A 27,856-nucleotide genomic window follows, 5' to 3' on the forward strand; every position below is an offset into this window, starting at 1 on the left:
AACCTTTGCACTTTCGCGGAAGCCTGGAGAACTCCGGTCTAGGAGCTTTCTTCTCATTAGCGGTGTGCAGCTCCGTACGCAGGGGCATCAAACGCCGCGTGGAATTTCTACGCGGCCCGAGCTCGCCCAGCACGGTGCACACTGTAGAGTTTTCGATTCACAAGTCGCAGTTGCTCGCGACCATGTGCACCTGATTTAACGGCGCCCAAATCTAGGAACCTCTGGAAAATACGGTGTCCACTCCGGTAACGCAAACCCGTGAAAGACGATACCTACGCATTTTCGAGCAGTCTCTGGCCATCTGCGTCTTTGGCGGCACATGCAGGGCACGCAGTCACGAAGTAGGTTAAAAAACAAAAAAAAATAATGAACCAGGACACTCATGAGAGGGCCGCGGGCCGCCATAGAAGAGTCCGAGGGCGGCATGCGGCCCGCATGCCGCGTATTCGAGACCCCTGTTCTAGACAAACCGCTAGAATAACCCAGAAAGAAATAAAGTGTAATTGCAACAGAAATAGAAGTGAACGACCAAAGGAGCAAAGGAACTTACAATAATCTGTTTATGTTAGAGTGATTACGCACAGCTGAAACACATTACCCATCTGGATTGAGCGGCTGCGGAAAGAGAACGTGAAGATGTTTTAGAATTTAAAGGAAAGTTGATCAGCATCAAGAACACATTGAATAGTTCCCGTGTACAAATTATCTCCGCAATACCTGCAATAGAAGCGGCGCAATACGGAAACAATGTGACCCGAAGCCCCGCCCCCATCATGGAGCGCAATGCCGGAAGACAGAAAAGCGGAGGCGAAAAGCGGCCGGGAAACGTCATAGCTGAACTTTCGGGTGGATCGGCCGCCTGTGCCACGCTCTTTTCTCTGTGTTTTCTCTAGAGGCACACCACAGGGAGAATTCCGCTCAGTTTTTTGTTTTGCTTGACAGCGCTTGTGCAATTTTTGTGTTCAAAAAGTCTGCACGAACGCAAATCAGACTTGCGTTACCATGCCATGCTCTTAAGGCAGATACTCCCATGCCCGGATATTTCATAACATACGGAAGTGAGAGCCGAGGTAGCCGAGATTGATGAGAACGAATATAGTACCCGACATTGCATGCTTTGTAACACACTTTTTTGCATTTTTTTGTTTTCTTTTGACAGCAATGGAAATGAATCTTCATATGTGATGCTGGATATAGCCATTAAGATTACTACTTCGTACTTTCGCACGGAATGTTTCGTTCATGTTCCAGAAAGAAAGTCGTATTTTTTTAAATAAATGGCCATTTCTTTATACGCGGCAGTTTTCTTTTCGTGAGGGAGTAAGCATCGTGCAAAAAATCCAACTTTTAGCGGAAGTAAAACAGGGTTAAAATCCTGATAGAAATTCTGTCCCGGCTAATAGCAAAATAGTATTCCTCTAAAGTAAAAGAACCAAAACCACAATATACCCTAATTTGGAAGTATACTTGTCGCAAAATAATATTTGAAAGTAGAAAATACCACTCCAACCCGTATCTTTGACCAAGGCATGTTGCTGATGTATATGGGGCTATTTATTTGGTGTGCCTGCCTATTATAACCTGCCAGCAACTTGTTGCCTCTGAACCTGACCTGTACTTCAGCGATATTAGTTTATATGGAGCACACCGAAGAGAAAAAGCGCAGAAATTACGATTAGACTAAAAAAGTAGAGCGAAAATTGACTGCACGGCATTTGCCCGACTAAAAATAACAATGGTGGGACAAACCAACCATTTATTATCGCAAACCATTGATGATTGCTACCAAAAAGGATCTAACTACAATATTACTACGTATGCCGGAAATGGGCAACAGATGCGAAAATTCAGCCCCACTAGATCCGTTAATTTTGCGGAGGAACCAGTATGCTACAAGATTTCGAGAACGAATGCAAGGCAAACAGGAAGGCACCACTGATCGAACCATCGGAAGGGATCAAGGAGGCTCGTAGCGGCGCTGCTAAAATCGCGCGTCTGCCCGCATGCGCGTGTGAGGGCGAAGGTTGCGGTGTGGGACAACGAACAAAGGAAATTTGAAAGCACAGTCCTCCGATACTCTTTAGCTTGTACTGGTAAGATAGGGCTACCCCCCATATCGCTAACAGCGCATCAAAGCATTATGTTTGCGCAGGGCACGTACCTGCTTTAGACATTCCATAAACACTACTTATTCTTAGGCGTAAATGGTTTCTTACATATGAACGACCAGTTGAGGCAGTACCTAAAGTTAGCCCAAGAAATATAAACGCCCTATGTTGGTTGCCCAGTTCAGAAATGTTCTTACGAAACCCTCCCGCCGACGTCACGCAATCACATTTTTTGGGTTATCGGTCGTGTAAAGCAAATTCAAATTCGAAGATACTTAAACCAACAGGACGGGGACTAATAAAAGGAAGTTGCAGCCACGTCCGAACACTGAACTGCAAGCTAAATTGTGGAAAAGGCAAGCAAGCTACCGCGAGAGTTTCCCAAATGCTTCCCACAGCCGCGTGGTGGGATTGTGTCCCCCTTTGACGTCATGAAGCGCGCTACCAATTAGAGACGTCAAAAACGAAGAGCGCGCCTCTTTCAAACGAGACGTCACATTTTGCAACATAAAGAAGGGTTGGACTCATGTATGGCAAAATTTAATGTGCTATTCGGAGCCAGCATGCGAGAAACTGTATAAACCCGTCTCTAACTCAATTTTTTTGAAAAGCACTTCACCTTCCCTTTTACGACGCAAAACACTTCCACACAATTCGCATTCCTGATCATTAGAAAATGAAGTGCTAGAAAGCTCGAGGATGCTGCTACAAGAGTACCACAAATTATGATGAAGACGGTAGAGCCTTGAGGAATCACGTAGAATGGCGGTCACTTCGATGGTAAAATGCATTTTTTTTTTGTGCGAAACAATGATTGCGCGGCACCACACAGCATGGTCCCGTTGAAGCTGCCTTAAAAAACGTGAATGCTTTCCTACGCAACAGATAGAGGTTCGGAATATTTGAACGAACTTAAATGCTATAAAATAATAACAATATTTTATGGGGCCAACACATGGCTGTATCGCTTAGATCTGAACGTTGACTTTCGCATAGCTGAGAATTGATAGCGTACGGGCAGGTATATTCAGGGTGCCAACTGGCATAAAGCGGCAACGATTCAGTGTTCCTCTGCGGAGGCATGATACTGGAAACGCTGATTAGCAGAGATGTGCACTTATCTCGGAAACCCGAATACTACAGCAATATTCTACTGACGAAATTACGCCTATACATACTCAGAAAAAAATCAAACGTTTGGTGTAAAGCACTACAATCGGAAAACAGAACCTCAATTGAATTTTTGCATACAGTGGAATTTAAAAACAAGACTTCAAATCAAGCGTTTTTATTTTGTGTCGTTTTTTTGAGCGTATCACTTGGTGTGATTTACGTAGTAGTAACTATGTAACTATGTAACTTGTAACTATGAGTAAATCGTTTCCGTGTTCCCCATTTTCTTTGTCCCCAAATCATATTACTTTGTGTGAAATATTGAATTAGTGGAACTTTGTATTGTATCCCTAACCACAATTAAATTGATTGTTTGTAAGTTTTTTGTTGTTTTATTCACTGAGTGTCAATCATTTCATCACGTAAATTTGTACTGCTGTTGTAGTCGCCGTGCAGTTATTTCTCTATACGAAATTATGCTAGTGTTCATGACCATTTCCCTAGATGTTGGTTTGTTTAAAGTAGCTTAAATTTTTATGGCACTCACAACCACCACTCAACACTACTTGTGTGTTTCCAATGTGTTTTTGTTTTATTGTTCCCCAAACTTTTCACTAGATATGAACTATTAGGTTCGTAAATTCGCTTTATTTTTGTAACCACCATTAAATCATTTCTTTGTTTCCACACTTTTTTGTGTTGTTTTTCAGCCATTTCACTTAACGTGAGATATTTAAAGTTCCATAACTACCTTGGGCTTGTACCCTGGTTTCCGTGTTTGCTTTCTTTCCAATTTTGTGTCAACCTTTATGCGCTGTGTGACTTACTTATAGTCATAAATATTTGTGCTATTCGTGTAATTGTAGAATCCGTACCCTGCGGGCCAGAGAAGATAGGAATCAAATTGAAAGAATATTACATAATGTAGTCGAGTGTTCGACGAAACTTCGTCTGGTCAGGGGGCATATTTGCGAATATAAAATCGTGGTCACTGACCAAGTCAAAAAGGAAACAATTTGACGTTTCGGAGCCCATACGGGTTCCTTGTTCACAATAAAGCGGGCAAGAGGCCGTCGTCAATTTATATGCAAGATATGGCGCAATGACTTCGTGTAGATTGCAGGCATGTTGCCATCAGTCCGGTTGGCAGTATGAGGTGTGGTTTGGATGATGAGTGACTCGAGGAAAAGACGGGAGGCCAAATTTCTTTCTTTTGCTATGATAGCGGTGTCGTCCCAACCGATGCGGTGATTGTGCTGGCAGGCGTGCTCTGCCAGTGGATTCGTCGTTCGATTTTCTTTGGCAACGTCACGTTGATGCTCCTTCAATCTTTGTGAAAACTTGCCCGTTTCGACGATATAAACGCAATCGCAGTCAGCGCAAGGGATTTTGTGTACGACTCCGGGAACTTGTCACTCTCCATCTTGTCCTTTACGTTCACGAGTCTGCTGCGCAGCTTGCTTGAAGGCACGTGCGCTACACGTAAATCGTATTTGGAAAATACGCGGCAAAGTGCCTCGCTGACTCCTCGAACGTAGGGAATGGCGGGGCGCATGGTGGCCGTCTTGCTGGCGGTTCTGTTCGATCGTAGAATCTGATTTTCGATTCGTGCCACAAAATTCCTAGGGTATCCATTTGCCGACAGCTCCTGATGCACAGTAGTCAATTCTTCCTTCAATATCTGTTGATTGGAGCATAGGCGTTTGGCTCTGGTAATCAGTGCCGAGACGACAGACCTCTTGTGGGCAATGGGGTGGCATGAGCTGTACTGCAGGTAGCGCCCGGTGTGTGTCTTCTTGCGATAAACGGTGAAGGAGAGGCAGCCGTTCGAGCGACGAATGCAAACATCAAGAAACGGAAGGCACTCCCCAGTCTCTCGTTCACACGTGAATTGTATGTGAGGGTCAACCGAATTTAGGACTTCCAAGAACCTCGGCACGTCATCCTTAGGGAGGATGCAGAAACAGTCATCAACATATCGTAGAAAGACCTTTGGGGCGGGCGTGAAGTTGTCCAGGACCATCTGCTCGACCGCTTCCATGACAATGTTGGCTGCGGTGACAGATATAGAGGCGCCCATAGCTGTTCCGTAGATTTGCTTGTATATTTTGTGCCCGTAGGAAAAATAAGTGCTACTGAGACAAAAGCGAAGTAACTCACTCAGTTCAGGCACGTCGAAGGGAGTCCGGTCGGCGAGTTTGGCGTCCGAACGCAGGGCTTCCGTGCAGGTTTGTACTGGAAGGTCTGTTGGAACGCTAGTGAACAATGCGGTTAAGTCGAAAGATACCATAACCTCGTCCTCGCGCAAAGCCAAGTCCCGTACGTTTTCTACAAAATCCGCTGAATTGGAAATATTCGTCGTTGTCCTGCCAGCTAAGGGGCTCAACACTTTGTGAAGATACCCGGATAGCCGGTAGAGCGGAGACCTGGTGAAGTCTACGATCGGCCTCAAGCGAACGCCAGGCTTGTGCACCTTTGGAAGGCCGTAAATAGCGGGAGCGGATCCGTTTGTACACAACAGGCGGTAATACAAACTTTTATGTTGTGGAGGAACTAACTGAAACCGCCTTGAAAGCAACTTTTGAAGCTGAGTCTGCAGACTGCCGGTCGGATCCTTTGCAAGGGGGGCATAGGTATCCGCGTCGCTCAACAGGTGCAACATCTTGTCGTGGTAGTCGCTTCGGTTAAGAAGAACGGTGGCGTTACCCTTGTGAGCCGGTAGAATGGCAATGCTGTCGTTGTTGCGGAGGTTTTTGATGGCTTGTTTTTCGGAAGTCATAAATCGCGTCCACGGTGTTCGCTTCTTTAGCTCGAGAAAACGCCGATGGCCCGCGTGCGTGCCTCATCACGTACCCCCGGTGGAAGGTTGCCCACGGCTTGCTCCACGGCGCAGATAACTTTCTTCGGGTCAGGCTGAGACGTCGTGTTATAGGTCATACCAAGGCACAAGATTGAAGATTCCGCCGGCGTTGGCTCATACGATGACAAGTTTAGGACTGCATTCTTGGGTGCGTTTTCTTCTTTGGCCTTAAAGATTCCAGTTTCTTACTTTGAGAAACTTCGCATTGTTCTTTCCTTTTGCTTGCGACAAAGTTGGCGTGAAGCTGGATGTCCGGGAAGTCATCTTGAACCAGGTGTTTGAGCTGCCGCCGAGCAAGAAATGCTTCGGTTTCCACGCTTCTTATGTTCTTGCGGCATTCCTGGACCCGTGCAGCGAGCAGCTTCTTCTCCGCCTGTCGAACGATTGATGGCCCCAAGGGGTTTTTACGGGCGTCTTCATTCGAAGCCACTTAGGCATCAGATTCTCGTGTCTGCAAGCAATGTTGAAGCTCAGATGCGTCTTGAAGGCGGGTACTTTAGAAGTGAAGGAAACAAATCGCCGTATCTTGGTTACAACCTCTTGTCCGTGTTTGCTCCGATAGCTAACGTAGTCGAGTGTTCGACGAAACTTCGTCTGGTCAGGGGGCATATTTGCGAATATAAAATCGTGGTCACTGACCAAATCAAAAAGGAAACAATTTGACGTTTCGGAGCCCATACGGGTTCCTTGTTCACAATAAAGCGGGCAAGAGGCCGTCGTCAATTTATATGCAAGATATGGCGCAATGACTTCGTGTACATTGCAGGCATGTTGCCATCAGTCCGGTTGACAGTATGAGGTGTGGTTTGGATGATGAGTGACTCGAGGAAAAGACGGGAGGCCAAATTTCTTTCTTTTGCTATGATAGCGGTGTCGTCCCAACAGATGCGGTGATTGTGCTGGCAGGCGCGCTCTGCCAGTGCATTCGTCGTTCGATTTTCTTTTGCAACGTCACGTTGATGCTCCTTCAATCTTCATGAAAACTTGCCCGTTTCGCCTATATAAACGCAATCGCAGTCAGTGCAAGGGATTTTGTATACGCCTCCGGGAACTTGTCACTCTCCATCTTGTCCGAAGGACAAGATGGAGAGTGACAGGATTGTCTTTAGGACAAGATGGAGAGAGAAAGGACAAGATGGAGAGTGACAAGTTCCCGGGAGTCGTATACAAAATCCCTTGCACTGACTGCGATTGCGTTTATATCGGCGAAACGGGCAAGTTTTCACGAAGATTGAAGGAGCATCAACGTGACGTTGCAAAAGAAAATCGAACGACGAATGCACTGACAGAGCACGCCTGCCAGCACAATCACCGCATCGGTTGGGACGACACCGCTATCATAGCAAAAGAAAGAAATTTGGCCTCCCGTCTTTTCCTCGAGTCACTCATCATCCAAACCACACCTCATACTGTCAACCGGACTGATGGCAACATGCCTGCAATCTACACGAAGTCATTGCGCCATATCTTTCATATAAATTGACGACGGCCTCTTGCCCGCTTTATTGTGAACAAGGAACCCGTATGGGCTCCGACACGTAAAATTGTTTCCTTTTTGTCTTGGTCAGGGACCACGATTTTATATTCGCAAATATTACATAATATATGGAAGTCATTATAAACTGTGTTACCTAAATATTCTTGTGTTTTACGTGTACTTTGGAAGCTTTGTTACTACCCAGCGGCACTTACAGCTAGGTTGGGAAGACTGTCATTTTAAGTATTTTATTTTTGGAATTGTTTCTCTGATAGTTTATTTGCAAAAAGCCTGTAGAGCCGTGCTTTGTGGTACAATTCCATAACGCTACTGTGGTTGCCCTAGTGTCAAGGGCGCTTTTACTGATCAGGACTGGTTTGCTGTTACATACCGCCACTTGTTTTCGATGCGACATTTCTTGTTTAGAGCTGTGCTTCGTGTGCTTCTGCAAGAGCGTGTGGTCAGCCTGGCACCTCACATAGGGGTCTTGATGTAGTATGCAGCACTTCAAAAATGGAAACACATTAATCTAGAAACCAGGTGCCAAGTTACCGCAAACAGTGCTGAATAGGTAGCAAGACAAGTATTTGAGGTATAAATGCCCACAACACGTAGGCAACCTTGAAAAGGGGGCTGGCCAATCTCCCTAATATCGTGCAAAAAAATGTAAATTTCAAGAATACAGGTTCATTTCAACAATATCACACTAACATACACTAGACATGAATATAAGAAAAATAATGCTTGTGCCAAGGACACAAATACAATGCAGAACAAACACACATATATGTATCTATACGTCTCGCATGCGTAACACTACAATATTGATAAGCTGTACCACTAACGTAACGTCCTGTAAACAGCATATAAAAGTACCATGAGAGGTCCATTCTACGTTACCCTTCATGCGTTTTGGATGGTTTTTTTTAGGTGTAGCAACGTTGAATTTATATAATTTCGACCATAACGGTACGTCTCCTGGACATCTGCAATGGCGATTGCTGACGTCTCCAGGATAGATCCACCACGTAACGTGGTTTGCTGGGTAGCACTGAGCTAAGCCCGGGAAAGTGTCCTATCATCCCGAGTTCCGCTTCTAAGGAGATCTGACCGAGTCCCTTAGCAATGGTGACGGCCTGTTTCCCAGTGCTGTGGTTTCGCGGCGTCCCTCGCCATCGGCCTCATTGTAACTGAGAGAACGAGGAGGATTGTATTGTACAACAGACCAAAAACATACATGTACGAAAGAAAGGAAAGCCACACAAGCACTTTCAGACACAAAGACTACGCACTCTTAACAAAAAAGGCTAGTAAAAACGTAGTAGCCGCTTGTATTCACTAAATCTATACACACTTTACTTCCCTGCAAAACGGTACATATGTGCTGCCGCAGTGTACACTGAAGGCTATCGTTACTCATCTAGACCGTAGACTTAGCATTTGCTGCTGGTGTGATGCTAGCATTCACGGATACTAACAAATTCTATGACTAATCGAACATAATAACTACAGTACACTTCCAACTCCACCTAACGACTACAAGGTTTTACTTGTATGCGCTCACACTGCAATGCATAATTCTTAAATTATGGCTGATATATTTTATTTTTTTGACAAGCCTACTGACTCTATCAGAGCACTTTTCGGTTTTGGTTACAAAAGTCAGAAAAAAATGTCTTTCTAAGAAACGGAGATATTGACGATCTCCATGTTCATGCAAGTGGATTTCTTTCTCATTTTACTTGTTGTTTACGTGTGATATGTGGTTGTTGAATCTGTGTTTATGTTTTGCCGCGCGCTCAGCCTGTCTGCGTTTTCACGCGTATCTTTTTTACTAGGTTGGGAGTATCCAGTTAGTGACAACATGTAGCTTTTACCTACAGTAAACAAAGTCTTATTTTACGTACGTAGAAGCGTCAGGTACGTAGAGCTTTCACGGGTGACCAGTGCGCTTGCTCAGAACCCAAATGGTATCTTGAGTGTTAGAGACGTACGTCAGAATCGAATGTTTACGTTGCGGTCCTCACGTTTCTTCCGCCGACCTGCCCTCCCACTTCGGAGGCATAACTGATCCACCGGCAGTGCCTCGATGTGATGTCGTGTTGTACGCTGTTGATTTCACATTCAAGTTCCCCATTCTTACACTCACAGCAAGCTTCACCCGACAAGTTTCTTCTGTTTCTTTAGATGGACGGAATATTTCGCAGCTGTAAAGCCCTACAAAGTACCATTTGTCCTCGTCATAGCAGCGATATCGAGCAATGAGAAGTTGGCTACAGCAGTGTCTGTTTCTTTACGCTCACGGCTCTAGGCTTCCAGGCATCCTAGGTGCGCCATGCGTCCCGCATGTGTAACTAAAAGACTTTCCAACTAAAAGTGCGAAGACTACGCATACTTGTCACGGTTCCGTACGTTGACTCTGTACGCACTTCAAACTAAAAGTGTCTACGAACTTCTTAGTTGTTGTTCTGACATGCAGCCAGTGTGTTGTTAGTAAATGTTAGACCTTTTTTAAGCACGGCCGATATGCAAAATTATGGAATCATACGACATAAGATGGGTAGCAGTGTGTGGCCTGGCTTCTATTAACTTCTTGGAAAGAAATATTGGGTTCCTTATTGAAACCTATAATCTATGCGCTTCTTTTTCTTGTTCACTTGCACGGTGTGTCACCTTGTGTGAATACTCGGTGTAAAGAGGCTTTTAAAGCTCCGTGTAGAAGGGAAGACGATGAAGCTTTCGTGCTGGTACCGAAAAACGACCACGGAGAGTGGAAGGTATATTAAGGAGAAGGAAAGCGGCTTCGAGGTAGTAAGGTCGCAGGCAGATGAACGTGGACATGGGCGAGGGCTTAACTGGATGTTCTCTTTACCGTTCTCTCCTAAATAGTGTCCTTTTTGGTGCATTTGCCACCTTTCACATTACTAATAGAAATATTACCCAGTTCTCCAAACAGTATAACTGATTACTACCGAAAACTAACATAAATTACGGCAAGCGAGCTGCCCTTTTTTCAGCCACATCACTGTGGAATTCTTTTCCGTTATGGATTAGATGTTTGCTATCACCGCATACATTTTCTAATTGTTAACATCCTTACTCGAAATGTACTTACGTAGTTCATGAAATATTTTTGCGTGTACCGTTTATCTTTTAGTTTTATACATCTTTCCCCGTTTACGTTCATCTTTCTTGTTCAATTTAAATTAATGATTCCTTAGAATTTTATGTGTTATTGCACTATCATTGGATTTTGATTTGTCCATGTCCCCAATGTGACTATGCGTTTTGGTTTGCATTCCTTGATTATTCGTCTAGCATTGCGTACTTTCCAATTTTTGTTCTCAAACTCGCGCAAAACTATGAAATGTTACTGTAGAAAATATTTATTTTTTGTCGCCTGACCCTGCCGTGATAATGATTTTACTAATTTTCTGTGTTCCGTTTACTTTGTCTTGAGCCTATAGAGCCACCAGGTCCCGCTCACACTTTTTACTTCGGCACCTCCTTGTGTACTAAAATAAATTACGCATTGTGTAAAGCAAACATGTGTTTAATAAACACTGAAACCTGAGTATTACTTCGGTAAAAAGCTTGTGCACAAAGCAGAATAAGCTGATGGGCCTGTTTATCTTCAGGTCCTTGGGATCCCCATTTTTATGAATCAGAATAACGTTGGCGTTTTTTAGGCTATGGGCACGGTTTTAGTGTTCAAGCATTCCGAAAGTAGCACAGCATGTTTTTCCGGTACAACATGTCCCCCCTCCTCCAAAAGATCCACGGTTATGCCGTCAACACCTGCAGCTTTTACTCTGTTCGTGTCTCTGTGAGCCTTTCCGACCCCCCGTTTAGTTACTAGTGGGGCATCCCAAGCTGCGCTTGTACTCTCAGTGGTTTCCCCTGGTCTAACGTAGCTGGAGTGTGGCCCGGGGAAAATCATTCTTCTACATGTATTACCTGATCCTAATTTTGCTGAATGTAACCCTAGTCGTCTCTGAGTGCGTGCACCCTGTCCTTGCGGATGGGTAGTTTTCTCTTAGTTACATTCGAGGTTCCCCTTATTTCCAAGGTTTTTTATTCACAGCCATTTTACATGAACGAATGTCGTTTCTTTTACTTGAATTCACCCATTTTTGATGGCTTGGTTAACTTCTTCCAATACGCGACATTTGACACCTTTATTGTCTCACGCTTAGCACTGGCTCCCTCCATTTTCTTAGTGTTCAAGTTCGTACCCTAATTGATGTACCTCCCAACACCTACTGCTTATTTACTGGGTGATGATATTAGGTTGTCATTTATCCCGTCTACACCAACCCCGTTCTGCTCGTTCAGAAGCGATAGTTTGTATTGAGTAGTTATTTTCAGGTCCTGGTGTCTGGATCTGACTGAATTCATGCGGAGGTTCTTAGTTTTTACAAGTTTCATTCTTTCTTTTCTGACATTCAACCTTAGCTTGCATCTAACCATTCTATGATCGCTGCTGCGAATCTCATTCAGCACGTCTACGTCCTGCACGACACCCGCTTTGTCATACAAAAGGAAGTCAATTTCGTTTTCAGTTGTACAATCACAAATTTTTCACGACCGTTTCCTATACTTTCCTTTCTAAAACGAATGGGTTCATCAACTGTACATGTTTTCTTGCGGCAAATCCCAGCAGTGAGTGTATGTCCTCGACTGTATCCACTGTCTATTATGGAGTTTTCCACTGACCTTTCGCCAATTTGCTTCTTACCCACCTTTGCGCTAAAGTCTCCCACCACAATTCTGAACTGCGTTGTTATCTTTTTCATTGCTGATTCGACATCCTCGTAGCAGCCGTCTACCCCTACATCATCATATCTTGTTGTTGGCGCATAGGCATGTACCATGTCCCTGCATCGCTTGTCCAGCATGATCGCAACCACCGAGACTCTCACGTTAATGCTGAAACACTTCTCCACGTTTCGTGCTATATCTGTGTAATTAAAATCCCACCCCATGTTCTTTCTTCTCTTGGGCTCCTCTGCAGCAAAAAATATGCCCCCTAGTGAGCTCTATGAAGCCTTTTGCTGCCCTTCTAAGTTCGCTTAACCTGGAATGTCTCACTTAATGTCCTAGAGCTGGACTACTAATAGAGCTACGTTACCACCACTAAAATGAGAGCGTGCCTTGAATGTTTCCAGGGTAAAGTTCCACACAGTAAACCTAATACATAATACATCAAGCAATTTATGCCTTGCCAAAAGGAGAAGGTTATCTGGAAGGGGCTTAGTCAGAGTTTGGAAGATTTTGACGAAATCGTGTAACCGAATATAATCTTGTGCATAAACATTTGCAGTTCGAGCTGCTCGACACCTAGTTGGCGCATTTGTCAGTAGCCGGTGAACCGACCTTTAACACGGCTTTCCTATTTATCTTTGTCTGCACGCAAAGTAAATCCTAGGAGAGGTGTTGCAGAGGCAACAATACGGCGTAGATAAGAAAAAAATAGGGGGTGTTTTCTTCTGAAGGCCCAGGTTTCTATAGATACCTGCTCTAGCAGTAAATAAAAAAATAAATAACTAAATAAATTAAGCGCCAACTGTGCTTTTCGATGGGAAATATTTTGTTGAGATTAAAGGCAGCGTCAATTGAGTGACCACATTGCGACTGTTGTCGTTATGCTATGATAGTGCTGTCTGTACGGTATAAAAGCGACATTTGTAAAGAAACGCTAATGTATTCTAACAAGTTTGAACCAAACTTTCGCACCGTACCATCAATCGCCGTCGGTCATTCACAGTGAGTGAAAGTATAATGTGCAATCGAGTAAAAGACCTACCACATCACCATTGTCCGTGTTAGGTACAAAGCCAAGCTGTCCTACCCATTCAAATACATGGTTTAATCATCCAGTCTAACACAAAACTCTGTTTGAAACTTCATTCAAACGGTGAATATATGCAAGACACAGGCCAACACGTGGCGCTTTCTAATGCTATTCTGGTAACCAAGTTGGAGAATAATGTTTCTAAAAAGAATGATTCGTCGGTTGGTGCACTCTGCTTAGTAAGAACGGAAACATAACCAGACAAGTAAATAGGGCACAAACACAGTGCAGAAACCACAAAAACATTTCTCAAAATAGTTTGCTTTATTTAGCGCCTACCTGGCTCCGAATATTGACGTCATTTCTTTAAAAAGATTGCGCTTTCAAATAATGGGGTGGTAACAGGTAAAATGAAATAATTCAGATCGTGACATCGCCTTCCCGTTATACCACTTTTTAATTGATTTTTTAACCATGTGATAATAGTGCACCCCAACGTGCGCAGAGGCACCCTGCCAGCGTTTGCGTCTTCACTGTAGAGCAAATGCCTGATTTATAAATAAATGCATTCGTCTTCAGCGTTCTATAAAATAGTAATATAGTAATTTCTCTTATTACAGCAACCTATCAAAAAAATTTGAACAAGTGGATTTAAACCAATCAATATAATAAAAAAAGCTTTTAAATTCTATTTCCACCAATTTCAACAGTTCCAATTTAATCTGCTGATTTGAACATTTCTTGCTTATTGTTGTTGCAACTATACAACGCTCTTCACACAAGTTTTTGAACAGCTTTTAAAGATGTCCACAACTTTTCTGAAGGATCATTTTGACGACGTTATATATGAGAGAAGTATTACGAGATTTGTTTATTTGCATGAGAATGCGAAATTCACTTATTGCCTTATGCTATGTAACAATGAGTTCTCGGGCTGGAAATAAAATTAATAGAAAAATTGCTACTATAATACTTCCTCTACATTTCTTCCAACTTATCCGTATGGCTAGTTACCCGCGAAAATCTTGCAAACTTGTTCCAGGATTTATTTATTTATTTATTATTATTACATTTTTTTCAATACCTTAAAGCGGGGAGGGCGTTACAGAAGGGATTGTTAATGTCGCAAATACAGAAAGTGTTGTATGTGGCTAGGTCATTTGTTACACAAGAAATGCGGCTTAGATACAGCAAGCAATGAGGTTTCAGGAAATCATACAGGGTAATGATAATATACAGGTTGAAACGAATAAATAAGTAGGAAGCGAGCATACTAAAACATGTAATTATACGTATACCTACCAAAAAATCGGAATAGAAGGCAGAAACGAAACTTCGTCCCAAAGAATATACCAGGCAAACATACGAACGCAGGAAAAATACACTCTGCCACCACAAAAAAGGCAGCATAACCGATTAGAATACCTAAATACGTGTGCGATAAATATACAAAGCACGTATCTGGACAACAAAAAAGAAACAACTGTTTACTGAGAACGAAACTAGCTTTCGGTGACTGCACGAAATTGGCGCTCATGCCTGATGGTGGTCTTTGAGATTGGCAAGAGGTGCATTTTTTTTGTGAATAAAAGAATAAAAATTCCATTTCTAAAGCATTGCGGAACATTAACGTTGTAGGGATGATCAGTGACAGGCGATACATATCACGCACTAGTTAGCTGTTGGTGTTTGAGAATTGGGTTAGAATGCTAAACCCTGGGACAAAGATTCATCGAGTATTTCACTGCTTAAAAAACGATTGGGCATATTAAGGTGAGGCTTACAGATTTTACATCTTACATGCGAGTGTAGCTGGCCAAGGTAAAAATTGCGCGGCTGTTTTTAACGGATTCTAAAGCATTATTAAGACAAACGAGTCCCAGGTCCCATAGTGCGCAGAGACATTCTCGTTTGAGACGGATTGGTGTTTTGTACAGCATCAATTTCAGGACTGAAGGGGCATCAGGAAAGTTACGTTGGAGCTACCCAGGAATCCTAGTAACGTTGTTAATTATGTAATCACTCGCGTTCCTAAGATAATTGATGAGGTAAGTGGATTCTTTATAAGCATGTGTTTTAGTTTCTTCGAGTTACGGTCTTCGATTGTGAAAACGGAAGTTTCAGGAGGATGGAGACGCCAAAAAATTAATATTGTTTTACATTTATTAATGGTTGAAGCATATTTCAATATGACTCCGGTTAGAGACTTAGCGTAGATGACACTGTAAGATTGAGGAGTCGAAATTTGAAGAAATTGTTCGGTCCCGTACAAAATCATCCGCAAACAATCTGAAAGAAGAGGTAATTCGGCTGGGCAGATCATTGATATCAATGAGAAAGAGAAGGGGCCGAAACCGATCCTTGAGGGTCACTTAACGTGACTGATCAGAAAGAAGACCAATTGTGTTCGATTAGACGAAAGATTTTTCGATCCAAGCTATAATATCACAGTCCACTTTTACTTTGGAAGCTTCATCCGAAATATGTGATGAAAGACAAGATCGAATGCTTTGGGGAAGTCCAAGAAAATCCAGTCTTCAGACAATCCGTTATCGGGAGCACTCCAAATGTCATGAGTAAAAGAAATGAGCTGGGTCTAACAAGAAATTGTTTTTGTAAAGCCTTGTTAGCATGATTAAAAGATAGAGGTATTTCCCAGAGAATAAACCAGGTGTTAATTAATTGTGTGTTAGAAAAGCTTACATGGGTTGCTACTTAACAAAATCGGACGGTGATTTATTGGATTGTGGGCATCACCAGACTTGAATACCTCTACCACCTTGCCAATCATCGAAACTTGTAGTAAGATACTGGTGCATATCTCACCAAGTGAAAATCTCACCAAGAATTATGGGTGAATATACTTCTGTATTTTTGAGCAATGATGAATTTATTTCATCTACCCGATGAGCAATAATACCTTTACAATTCTAATGAGCAGGCTGACTCCATCCAGGTGAATATCAACTCGTTCTGTAGGTGGAATATTGACCGCTTCGATTGGATACGATTAAGTTTTGGGGGACGGTTGAGGGAAGACCTTTTTAAACATGTCGTCAAAAGCAAAACAAATTTTGGAATGAGAGATGGATACGCCGGTTTGATCAAAAAAAGATACTGGGTTGTTTTTCGGGCCACCCATTACAGTTCAGAACTTCTTAGTATTTTGAACAAGCAACTAGAAAGAATATCAACGAAGATAATGTGATTTTCTTTTTTTACTGGTTACTTGAAAGCATCATTTCTTTGGCGGCGCAAAGATTACTCAACTGGCCGGTTGCACTTTCATACTTCTCAAAACAGTGCATTCTTTCTATTTAAAGGGCCCTTGACGGAATATAAACCAAGGGGCACAGTGCTTACAAGGAATGGTGAGCAAGAAAATACACTTTTTAATCAAGGAGTGAACTTTATTTTTAAGTTGGTCGCGGTTTTTATTTACCGTAGGTTAATAAAATTTGACCATGATATCATCTACCAAACCGTGCAGATGAGTGTTAATAGCTTAAAAGTGGTCTTCTGATAATATCTCATTAGCTTCATTTTAATTGGCAGTTCGCTTGTTATCGTGTTTCCCGAGAAGTGAATGGAACAATAAAACTAAGACCTGGCTTAAAGGCGAGCGAGTGGACGGGACCTGGTGAAGTGGTTAAAACAAGGTCGAGTAAGTTTGCGCTTGGTAGGTAAGTGCGTGTCTATTGAGCTGTGAAAAACGAAATTGGCAACACGAGTCAAGAAATTTTGTCGCTTCGCGCGAGGAGCAAGAAACGCTCCAACCGCTTCGAGACCAAGTTATTTGAAGGTAATTGAAGTCACCTAAAATGTAGGTTGGATATTTGGGGAATGTTACAATATCGGTGCTTAATACATAGTGAAGATCAGTGCAAAACGACGAGGGCGCACGAGGAGGCCGTTAACAGACCAAAATATAGCGTTTTCGTGCTTGAGGCGAGCACATGCGCAACACACCTATAAGGGAGTAGCAAGCGGAATATGAAACGACTAAGATGGCCGGCGACAAGAATTAGTGCACCTCCACGTAACCTCATTCCTCTACCACAAAGGTATATTCAAAAAGATATCTGGCCTTCAGAAATTTTGCTGCACAAACCCTTCGCAGACAACCACCACGTTTCGCTTAAAATCACTACATCAGAATTACAAGTTTCGATAAATGAGGATGATTCATCGTGCTTATAAAGACGCTGCAAATGTTTGAAAATAAAAATGAAACTTCATTGATGGGACTACTAACATATAGCTATGAACACGTAGTGCTGGCCACGCCTGTTTGAGTGGCAAGAACACTTAGTGGCCGGGGCGTCATCGTCGGTAACATTACTTTCGCACACAATGTCACTGGACGGAACGTAAACGTATCTTTTCTGTGAATTATCAATTCGTTGTACTGAACAAAGAACTGTCGTCCCCAAGCTTAAGCAACCTAAATTAGCTTTTTTTATTTATTTACATAATACTGCAGGCCCAGTGAAGGGCCCAAGCAGCAGGGACATAATTACAAAGCTCGTAATATGGACAACAGAAGATCAAGAACATGAAAAGTGCGAAGATTAGGGACATAACTCAAATAATGAATAAGAAAGAAATTTCACACTTTAACAATACAGGTCAAGATACAATATGGTCAATTGAGTCTATGCTATTTACGAATGATGCTGGTAATTGATTCCATTCGGTTACAGTGCGCGGGAAAAAGGAAAATTTGAAGATGTTAGTTCTAGCATTGAGGGGCGTTAGGGAGTCGGCATGCCGGTGTCGTGTTCTGCGAGCGGTGAGTGGTTGGATATATTGTTCTGGTCTCATTGACAATTTATTATTCTTGAGAAGGTAAAGAAATTTTAATCTTTGGATTTTGCGTCTGAATTCTAAGGTTGGGATGTTATGGTCTCTCATGAGTTGGGTGGGTGAATCGCTCGAGCGGTATTTAGAGTAAACGAACCGAACCGCTTTACGCTGAATCATCTCAAGTGCATGAATGTGAGCTTTTGTGTAAGGGTCCCAGATTATGCATGCATACTCCAATTTAGGTCTTACAATAGATGTATAGGCTAGCATTCTAACACTTGCAGGAGCATGTATGAGCGTATGTCTTAAAAGACTCAGTTGACGAAAAGATGACGCACAGATGTTTGAAATGTGTTTGTTCCAACTTAATGTGTTTCTTATGGTAAAATCCAGGTACTTATATTCACTAACTTCGTTCAAAGGTTGTCCTGAAAGGTTGTAAGGGAAGGATAGAGAATTTTTCTTATTGGTTATTTTCATGAATACTGATTTGTCGGCATTTAGGTTCATATTCCACTTAGTACACCAGTCGTATATGTTACAAAGATTGGAATTCAATGCTGATTGGTCTTCGCGGCATGTTATATCATTGAATAATACACAATCATCTGTAAACAGCCTTATTTGAACAGGGCCAGTAATTACATCCACAATATCATTGACATATATCAGAAACAACAAAGGACCTAAGACACTTCCCTGCGGAACGCCAGATGACACGGGGAGGGATTGTGAACAGTCATTATCAATGCGAACGAATTGCTTGCGGTTACTCAGGTACGAAGATATCCAGTTAACTATACATGCAGGAAGACCAGTCGATTGTAATTTATTGATAAGGTGAACATGAGAAACAACATCAAACGCTTTAGAGAAATCTAGAAAAATAGCATCTACTTGGCCCGACTTGTCAAGAATAGCGGCAAAACTGTGAACAACCGATACTAATTGCGTTACTGTAGAGAAACCTTTTCTAAAGACATGTTGAACAGAAGAAATCAAATTACGGTCATGTAAAAATTTGTGAATGTAGTTAGCTATGATATGCTCAAGAAGTTTACAACACGATGACGTCATTGAAATTGGTCTGTAATTACTGGGGCATGCAGGGTCACCTTTTTTGAAGACGGGTACCAAGCGGGCTATTTTCCAGTCAGGAGGTACAATTCCGGTTGCGAGAGATGCGCGAAAAATTATAACCAGAAATTGAGCCAACATCTCGGCATAACGACGAAGAAAAGTATTGGGCAATTTGTCCGGGCCTGGGGAAGCTTTTGTTTTAAGGTTAAGAAGCAATGAAACAACACCAGGTGAAGATATAAAGTCATCATCGGGAGCTGAAGGTACATGGATTGTAGGCATGAGATCACTCGAGTTAGAAAAAACACTTTGGAAATAAGCAATAAAATGTTCAGCAATATGGAGAGGTTCAACAAGGAGCATGCCACCGTGGTTAAGTTGTTTTATGGGCTTTTTTTTACTGGACAGAAAACGCCAAAACTTCTGTGGGGCATTCCTGATGAAGTTTGGCAAAGTATTTTCAAAGTACCGACGCTTTGAGTTTGCGACTGCAGAGTTAAGAACGATTTGGTTGGCACTAATGGTACCACGGTCACCCGCTCCTCGTCTTAGCCTGTTGATTTTCCTTTTGATATGCAAAATTTCACGCGTTATCCATGGAGTTGTTTTGCGTACATGCCTTATTTCGTTTGGGATGAAAGTGTGGAGGCAATATAAGCAAATGTTTTTAAATTTGTCCCATAATTCGACGGCATCAGAACCACAAAACCTGCTGAGGGAAAGATCGAGATGGTCTAACACACTTTCATCCTGGGCCATCGAAACATTTTTGACAAATACAGATTTGGGCCGATACCTGGGGTAGTGTACATTTTCAAAAACACAGGAAAACTCCACAATTAAATGGTCAGAAATGCCACTGTTAACATTCACGGTAACATTTTCAATGATACGGCTCAGGAAAACTAGATCAAGCATCGAGTTGCTTGACCCGGAAACACGTGTTGGTTGCTTTACGAGTTGATATGCAGTTGATATGCAGTTCAAGTTGATATGCAGAAGTCTCCACTAAGTCCCTTTACGGGAGGTTTTAGCTGTGACGGGGAAAAAATATCGAATCCTTGGTTATGAATTGTGAAGAATTTACAATCGCAAGCTGTCATTTATTTGGACAAACTTCCAAAGTTGATAGCCGCGTTCGATTTCTTTATCCTGCAGCTAAATTTTCGACGCAAAATTATAGGCTTCAGGAATCCTGGTTTATGATTCGGACCAAGATGAGGCAATGCTGTCACAAGGCCCACAAAAATGAGATTTTGCCTCCGAGATCTGTTTTCGAAATATACGAGACAATGATTTAAGGCGTCTGTTTCACTGCGCACACCATCAGAAACTGAACGAGGCATGTCACAACAAGAACCGCCATCGAGGCAATTTGTTCTTCCACAGCGATCAGCCTTTTCAATACTGTCGGCTGCTTTTTTTCATGTTCATCTTAATTTCCTGAACTTCATTTAGGTTTAAAGTACCTCGACATGATTCTTGTTAATGTTTGCGTTTCGTGATTTGAAAAGCGACAAGACATCTGTTGTGGAAGTAGTGGACGAAGAAGCAGGGCGTGGATACTATCGTCATTAGTGAATAAAGAAGGAGGAACCGCGTTTCAGTTAGCCCTCCCGTGGCATATTGATTTTTTTTTAGGTTCACAATAACCTCGGTGCTGAAACGGCTTCCTTCTTCTTTATTCGATAAAGAAGAGGCTATGCTCGCCTCGCTTCAACCTCCTCTGCTTATACAAGATTATTGTTATCATCTTGGATATCACCCTATACAACATCTGCTGGTTCGGGCTTTTCTTCAACATAACCACCCAAGAGCAATAAATTGACAACAAGAACAGAATCGCAAAGTGTAAAAATAAACACTTCGCCATGGAACAATCAGCAAAAAGACGTTTCTTGATATTTTCTAAAACTAAGAAGGGCGCGGACGTACCGGTGTAAAGTAGCAGAGGAGAACTTGACGAAACCGCATGACGGCCGCTCTCCTGTGTCCACTGAACTTGTGAGTGCCAGGATTGTCCTTATATAGGTGCTGATGAACTCATCTCGATGACGATAGGGTTGGTATGGGAGTTGTATATAGCAGAATTGTGGCGCTACTGTCAGCTTTCAACAACGGGCGCTGTGGTACCATCCCTCCGTCGGGACGCTTGACCCGTGCCGCTACTCGAAATGACCAGTTCATGATTTGATAGGTGAACACGACGGAGACGTATGAGGGCTGCTGTCCTATGACCAAGTGATGCAGTTTGAAGCTTTTCCTGCGCGCTTCATAGGTATAGGTTAAATAGGTTAAAATAAAGGCGGATACGATCATAAAGCCGTTTTACCGCCACAGCTGTATAAGCTTTGCAATGTTCTGCCTAATGGTTTTTCAATTCTTGTAAAACGCTTTCGTTTATTTTTTTCTTATCTTCGGGCATTTCGCCCACGGACTCGCGTATACTTTTAGTTTAGCAGTTATCCAGAAAACAACTGGGACATCCTTGCCAAAATAACTTCATAGCGAACTCTAATTTTGCCTCAATCTAGCAGCTTCTGTGAAACACCATTTGGCATGACAACTTTTTGACAACCTAATAGTCCCATCGTCAGTATTACACGGTTTTGTAAATTTCCTAAAAAACGAGGCATACAAAGTTCGAAAACTTCCGTTTCCTCTGTTAAATATACATTAGTTAAAGGGCACAATGTTTTCATTCCTTTCGCCATTCATAAATATTCCCCAGTTTAGACGGGTTCATTAAACGTCAGTCATTTTACATATCGGACGGCCACAGACGTGGGCGAAACAGGGGTACAAAGAGTGTGGTGTCTGTGTTGGGCGTTGCATTAGAAGCGCTAAAAGGGAGGAAAGGCTCCGGGCAACATAGGGAAGACTGGGGGGGAGGAATAACTGACACAGCCGCGCCGGCCGCCCTTTATCTTCACGTTTCCGTGCAGCGATGAACTGCTGTACAGAATACATTTTGGACTGCATACAAATCAGTAGCATTTTGTTACGTAAACGGGTGCCATCCAGTGGAGCTGAAGAGGCTTCGCAACGCAATCCACCACAATGTGAACGGTTGGACCAACCGACATTTAAGCTTGATATTGTATGTGCCCCATTGATCAAAAAACGCCATCGATGTTGCTGCGCGGTAGTGAAAAGGGACATCGCTGTAATGACCAAATATCAAAATGGTTGTTTGTTTGTTTTTGTTGGGGAAATAAACAGTTATACTCATAAATAGCGGAGTGCTTGCCTTTAGGTAGTTTGGGGGGATTTTTAGAGATTCTGGCATGTTGGCTCAAAATATCACGTTGAAATTTGTCATACAAAACTCCAGCCAGCATTCATCTTTCAAAATCCGTGCTTCGTCCTTGACATCTCTGGTTGGTCCCGCCCTTCATACAGTAGAAAGTGGACTCCTTTGGCCACTCTGGCTGTCGTAGTCTTTGGAAACAATCGGAGATTAGCAGTTTTGCGTTTACCTCAATCTTGCTAGCTGTTCAGCCTTTACATGGGAGTGAAATTGCATTGTCTAGCTTCCCGACCTTTTGGTCCATTTTTCGCGAAGTTTACCTTTGCTCTATAGGACCGATAACTACAAAGGAGTGACTCTGTAGCGTTGGCTCTAGGCTTTTGGTAGAATATAGCTGAACTTGCCAACCTTCATGGATTGTTTCTATTGTTTAGGTTGACATTGAAAACTGCCCCAGCCTTCTTACATTAAATGGTTAAGCACTTATGCCGTAAATTCCGATATGTTTTATAATCACTGTACCAGCGAAAAGCAGGCACATCCCATGCGGGTATATATGGCACAGTGCCTTTATTAATAGTAAAGTATAACGAACTTTGCTGCTCATTTTCCTAGTTCTCCTTCTCCTCACCCCCGCCCCCCCGCTCGCACACATACTCACACATACGTGGAAGCGTAGCTCTGGTGCCTTTTCGCCCCCCATTTTTCTAACCACTGCGGCAGTCTGCTTGACTTGAATTTATTCTTGACATCTTGAACCATAGGGCTTGGTTTAGGCTTACGTTTGCAACTGGGAACGCAGTACGGCCACCGCCTTGTGACAGACAAGCCGGAACACGGAATAAATGTGTAGTAAGATTACTTTTGGTAAGAATGGCCAAGGGTGTGCGATTGGAAATATTTAGCCTGTTCCGCCATAGTTACAATTAACCAAAGTCTGTTTACACACGTCTGTCTCCTACGTTTTCTAACATCCGTATGCTTTTTGGTCTATTTGCCTAGGGGTGTTTCTGGTCAACGAGTATCGCTAGAGCACAGGCGGTCTTCAACGGCAGCTATGCCTTGCTTTGTACAATATTCATCAGCGCGATGTAAATAGCTGCCAAGTGAATTCAGCGTACAAATTAAGCCATCTTAGAAACCGGCCTCCCTTAGTCTCTTCAAGGGTGTTGGGCGGTAAATTCCATAAGTCTGGGATCCTACACCTGCAAAATAAGTAATGTTGCGGTCTATGTTACTTCACTTTGTAGTGTTATCATTTATCTATTAGTCGAGAAATATTGGGAGGAGAACCTTGTTTTAGTTAAGATAGAAGTTTGGGCTTTGAACACAATTCAAAGCCATGCAACGCAATAAAACTGATGCCTCTATAATATAGGCATTTCTTTAACAGATGTAATTTTTTGCTGCTCTTGGTTCTACTTTAACGTATCTTTGGTTCAAAGTGATTAACGGACTAGGTTTTGGCCGCCTCCAATCCTGCTTGCAATATTTTTTTCTAGTAGAGCATTTTTCAATGAAAATGTTCTCAATTAATAACTGTACGAGCTTTCTTGTAATTAACAGTTATTGGGAATGTTGTGGATGTTTTGGGCACGGTGTAGCATTTACTGCATATACTTGATGGTATGCTCTGCACAAAGTATCAATAAAACACCTGAAATACACACCGTAAGAAATAATATTGCACACTATTATAAATTTTAAGCAGGAGTATCGCGCAGTTGCTCAAACGTGCAAAATACATTTTGTATCATCCGCTGCTCCGACACCGTTGTTTATTGCATTGGCATAGAAGGGATGGCGCCACAAGCTAAGCACGGCATTTGGCACTACATTACTGTTGTGCTTCTAAACAAGCACACTGTGGTTGTTTAGAACTAACTCAGCAACACCCCACGTGCATAGGCTCCTGCAGACAGATCTTAAACATCGCAAACATTGATGCGTTCTTTTATTTGTGCCCGTACTAGTTCTTATAAATCACGGAAATGATTTATGTTCCGCAATATCCAATTTGCACTGTGGACACGCGTATTTCGTATGCGAAGCACAATTCATACGAAAAAGATTTTACTCGCATGTGAAGAAGACAGCGGCGCTCCTGCTCATTGCCCTTACACACATTGCTGTCATCAGTCCTCTGTACCAGCACCGCTCGAGAGCTAACCCACCGAGATGGGCCAGGTCGAACACCTTCCCATGTAGGCCAATTTACCCGCGACAGCATTCTGACTTTCCACGAAGTCACTGGTCACTCCCGCCTCTCTCGCCGGTGCTACCCTCTACACCATTGGTCCCTCCCTATCACCGAGGGACGGTACTGGCGCCTTTTGAAAACCAACACCCTCCCCTGTCGCGCCAGACTACACGCAACTTATGCATCTGTATTACCCTCTCCCCGATTTCCCGACAGTGGAGCCCACAAAACAGTTGCTCAAATCATTTGGCAATGCCCTCAAGACTCATTCCCTCTCATCTCTTGTGTGGAGCACTTGCAGGCGGCATTAGACAGCTCGCCTCCGCGTGTCCAGCAAGGACTAGCTGAATTAGCAGCTAAGGTCAACGCCGCCCTCCAATCACTGGCCACCACTTGCCGTTGACCCAACGGTTCCAAAATAAAGTTTTCTCTCTCTCTCTATCTTTATATCCTTCCTCACTCTATCTCTCTCTCTCTCTCTCTCTGGCTCTCTAGATCTTAAGTACTCAAACTTGCCTGCACTAGGTTTCGCTGTACTACGGGGGGGGGGAGAGAGAGAAAGACTTTATTTGAGGCCAGCAGGGAGTGGGAGGTCGGGATGCGCAGAGCCTCCACATCCCACCCACGTTCACGACGTCCTCGGGACTAGGCCCCGCCGGTGTCGGCGTGAGCGGTGCGCGAAAGGTACTCGGGAGTTCGTCCCTTTCCCCCCCGTCTGCGACTCGCTCCGCTTCTGCCTGGCGAGAGCAGCCTCGAGCTGCTGGACGGCTAGAGTTTGTGCGTTCAGGTCCGTCGAATAGACGGCACTCGTTATGGAGTCCGGCAGCCGGCCGTAGAGGTCGGCAGCTTCCACGGGGTGCACTGCACAGTCCCACAGGATGTGGGCCAGAGTTGCGCGATGTTGCCCGCACACACTACACACGTCACTGGCGTACACGTCCGGGCACACGTGACGCGCGAGCGCCGGCGTGATAACTGACTGTGTTTGTAGTTGGCGTAGTAGCACTGCCTGCTGTCGTGTTAGTTCCGGGTGGGGCGCCGGAGCAGTGCGCCGGCCGAGCCGGTACCACTCCAGCACCTCCCCGTACGTGAGGAGGGGCTCCGGGTCCCACTCCACGTCGTCGTTGTCGTCTTCGTCATCGTTGTCTTCGCGATGGCCTCCCTCTGTCGCGGAGCTCGGCAGGGGGGAAGAGACCGCCGCCGCGCGGTTGGTCAGTCCTCGCGCGGCTGCGTCCGCCGTCTCGTTGCGGTTGGGGAGACCGTCGCCCACGTTGCCTCTGATGTTGGTGTGCGCCGGGAACCACCGAAGGTGGGTGGCCGGCACCGCTGCACTGATCACCGCACTGCACTTCACCGCGCGCACTGCACTTTCACATACGTTGTTCTTGGCGTAGTTCGCGATGGCCGTGCGCGAGTCACTGAGCACTGTGGTGCACTGCGGATCCGTCAGCGCCAGCGCGATCGCCGTCTCCTCCGCCTGGCTGGCGCACGGCACGCGGACGCTGCAGGCGCTGTATATTTCTCCCGTGGTGGCGCGGACCGCCACCGCTACGTAGGCGTCGGGTCGGTCGGTGTACCGGGCGGCGTCCACGTACAGGGCGCCCGTGTCGTTGGCGTGCGTTGCGGCGAGAGCGCGGGCCCTCGCCTCTCTGCGACCGCGGTTGCGGTCGGGGTGGACGTTGCGGGGCAGCGGGAGGATCCGGAGTCGCCCCATCACCTCCGGCTGGAGCTGCTGCCGCTGCTGTTGCTGCGCTGTCTCGTTCTGCTGCGACGACGTGCCCGCCAGCCCGAGGCGTTCCAGGATACGCCTGCCCGAGCTCGTGGTGGCGAGGCGCTTGAGTTGCGCCGTTCGTTGGGCCTCGCTGATCTCCTCGAGGGTGTTGTGCACCCCGAGCTCGAGCAGCCGGGCCGTGCTGGTGCTATTTAGCAAGCCCAGGGCCGTCCTGTACGCCTTGCGGATGGCCGCGTTGATGCGGTCCCTCTCCTGGCGCAGCCAGAAGTGGAACGCCCCGACGTAGGCGACGTGGCTCATCGCGAAGGACTGGAGCAGGCGGAGGAGGCTGGCTTCCTTCATTCCGTTGTGCCGCGTCGACACCCTCCGGATGAGTCGGGCCGCCGCGCCGATCTTGGTGACGAGGCGGTCCACCGCGGTCTTATTGCTTCTGCTGGCCTCGATGTGCATGCCGAGGACCCGGAGAGTGGCGACCCTGGGGATGACTGTGCCGTCCCTCGTTCGTATGTGGATGTTTGCCGACTCTTCTGCCACTTTCTTGCGGTACCTGCCCGGCGGTGGGACGATCAGCAGCTCCGACTTCTGGGGCGAGCACCGCAGTCCCGTGCCGATGAGCTGGTCTTCGATGGCGTTCACCGCTGTCTGCAACGCGTCCTCGATGTGTCCGTTGCTGCCACCGGGGACCCACAGCGTGATGTCATCCGCGTAGATGGTGTGGCGGACCTGCGGGATCTCCGAGAGCCTGCGCGCCACGCCGATCAGGACTAGGTTGAAGAGCAGCGGTGATATCACCGAGCCCTGGGGGGTTCCCGTGCTCCCTAGCTTCTTGGGCGGCAGCTGCAGGTCGCCCGCGTGTATTGTGATGGTTCGTTCTGAAAGAAAGTCCCGAATATATTCATAGGACCTTCTGCCCATGCCGAGGCTGCTGACCTGCGCGAGGATGGCGGAGTGCTTTACTTTGTCAAACGCACTCTGCAGGTCCAGCCCTAGCACGGCCCTGTTGTCGTTGGTGCGTACGGACGCGTCCAGAATGTCATGTTGTAACTGAATCATTGCGTCTTGTGTGCTCAGTCTCTCCCGGAAGCCGAGCATGGTGTCCGGGTAGAGTCTCTCCGATTCTAGGTATCGTTGCCACCTGTCGTTCAGTATGTGTTCTAGGATCTTCCCCACGCATGACGTTAGGGAGATTGGGCGCAGGTTCTCTATGCTCGGCGGTTTGCCCGGCTTTGGAATGAGTACCGTCTTCGCCGTCTTCCACTGCTTCGGTAGTGTTCCCGAACGCCAACAGCGGTTGAAGTATGTCGTCAAGGACGCGATGGCTCCGTCTCCGAGGTTTCGTAGGGCCTTGTTCGTTATCCCGTCCGGTCCGGCCGCCGATTTGCAATTGATGCTCTGGAGCACAGCCCGGACCTCCCACTCCTCGATGTCGCGGTCGA

The sequence above is a fragment of the Haemaphysalis longicornis genome, unplaced genomic scaffold (genome assembly GCF_048455015.1).
Source record: "Haemaphysalis longicornis isolate Haplotype H1 unplaced genomic scaffold, Haemaphysalis longicornis Haplotype H1 scaffold_8, whole genome shotgun sequence".
In the NCBI taxonomy this organism is placed as follows: Eukaryota; Metazoa; Arthropoda; class Arachnida; order Ixodida; family Ixodidae; genus Haemaphysalis; species Haemaphysalis longicornis.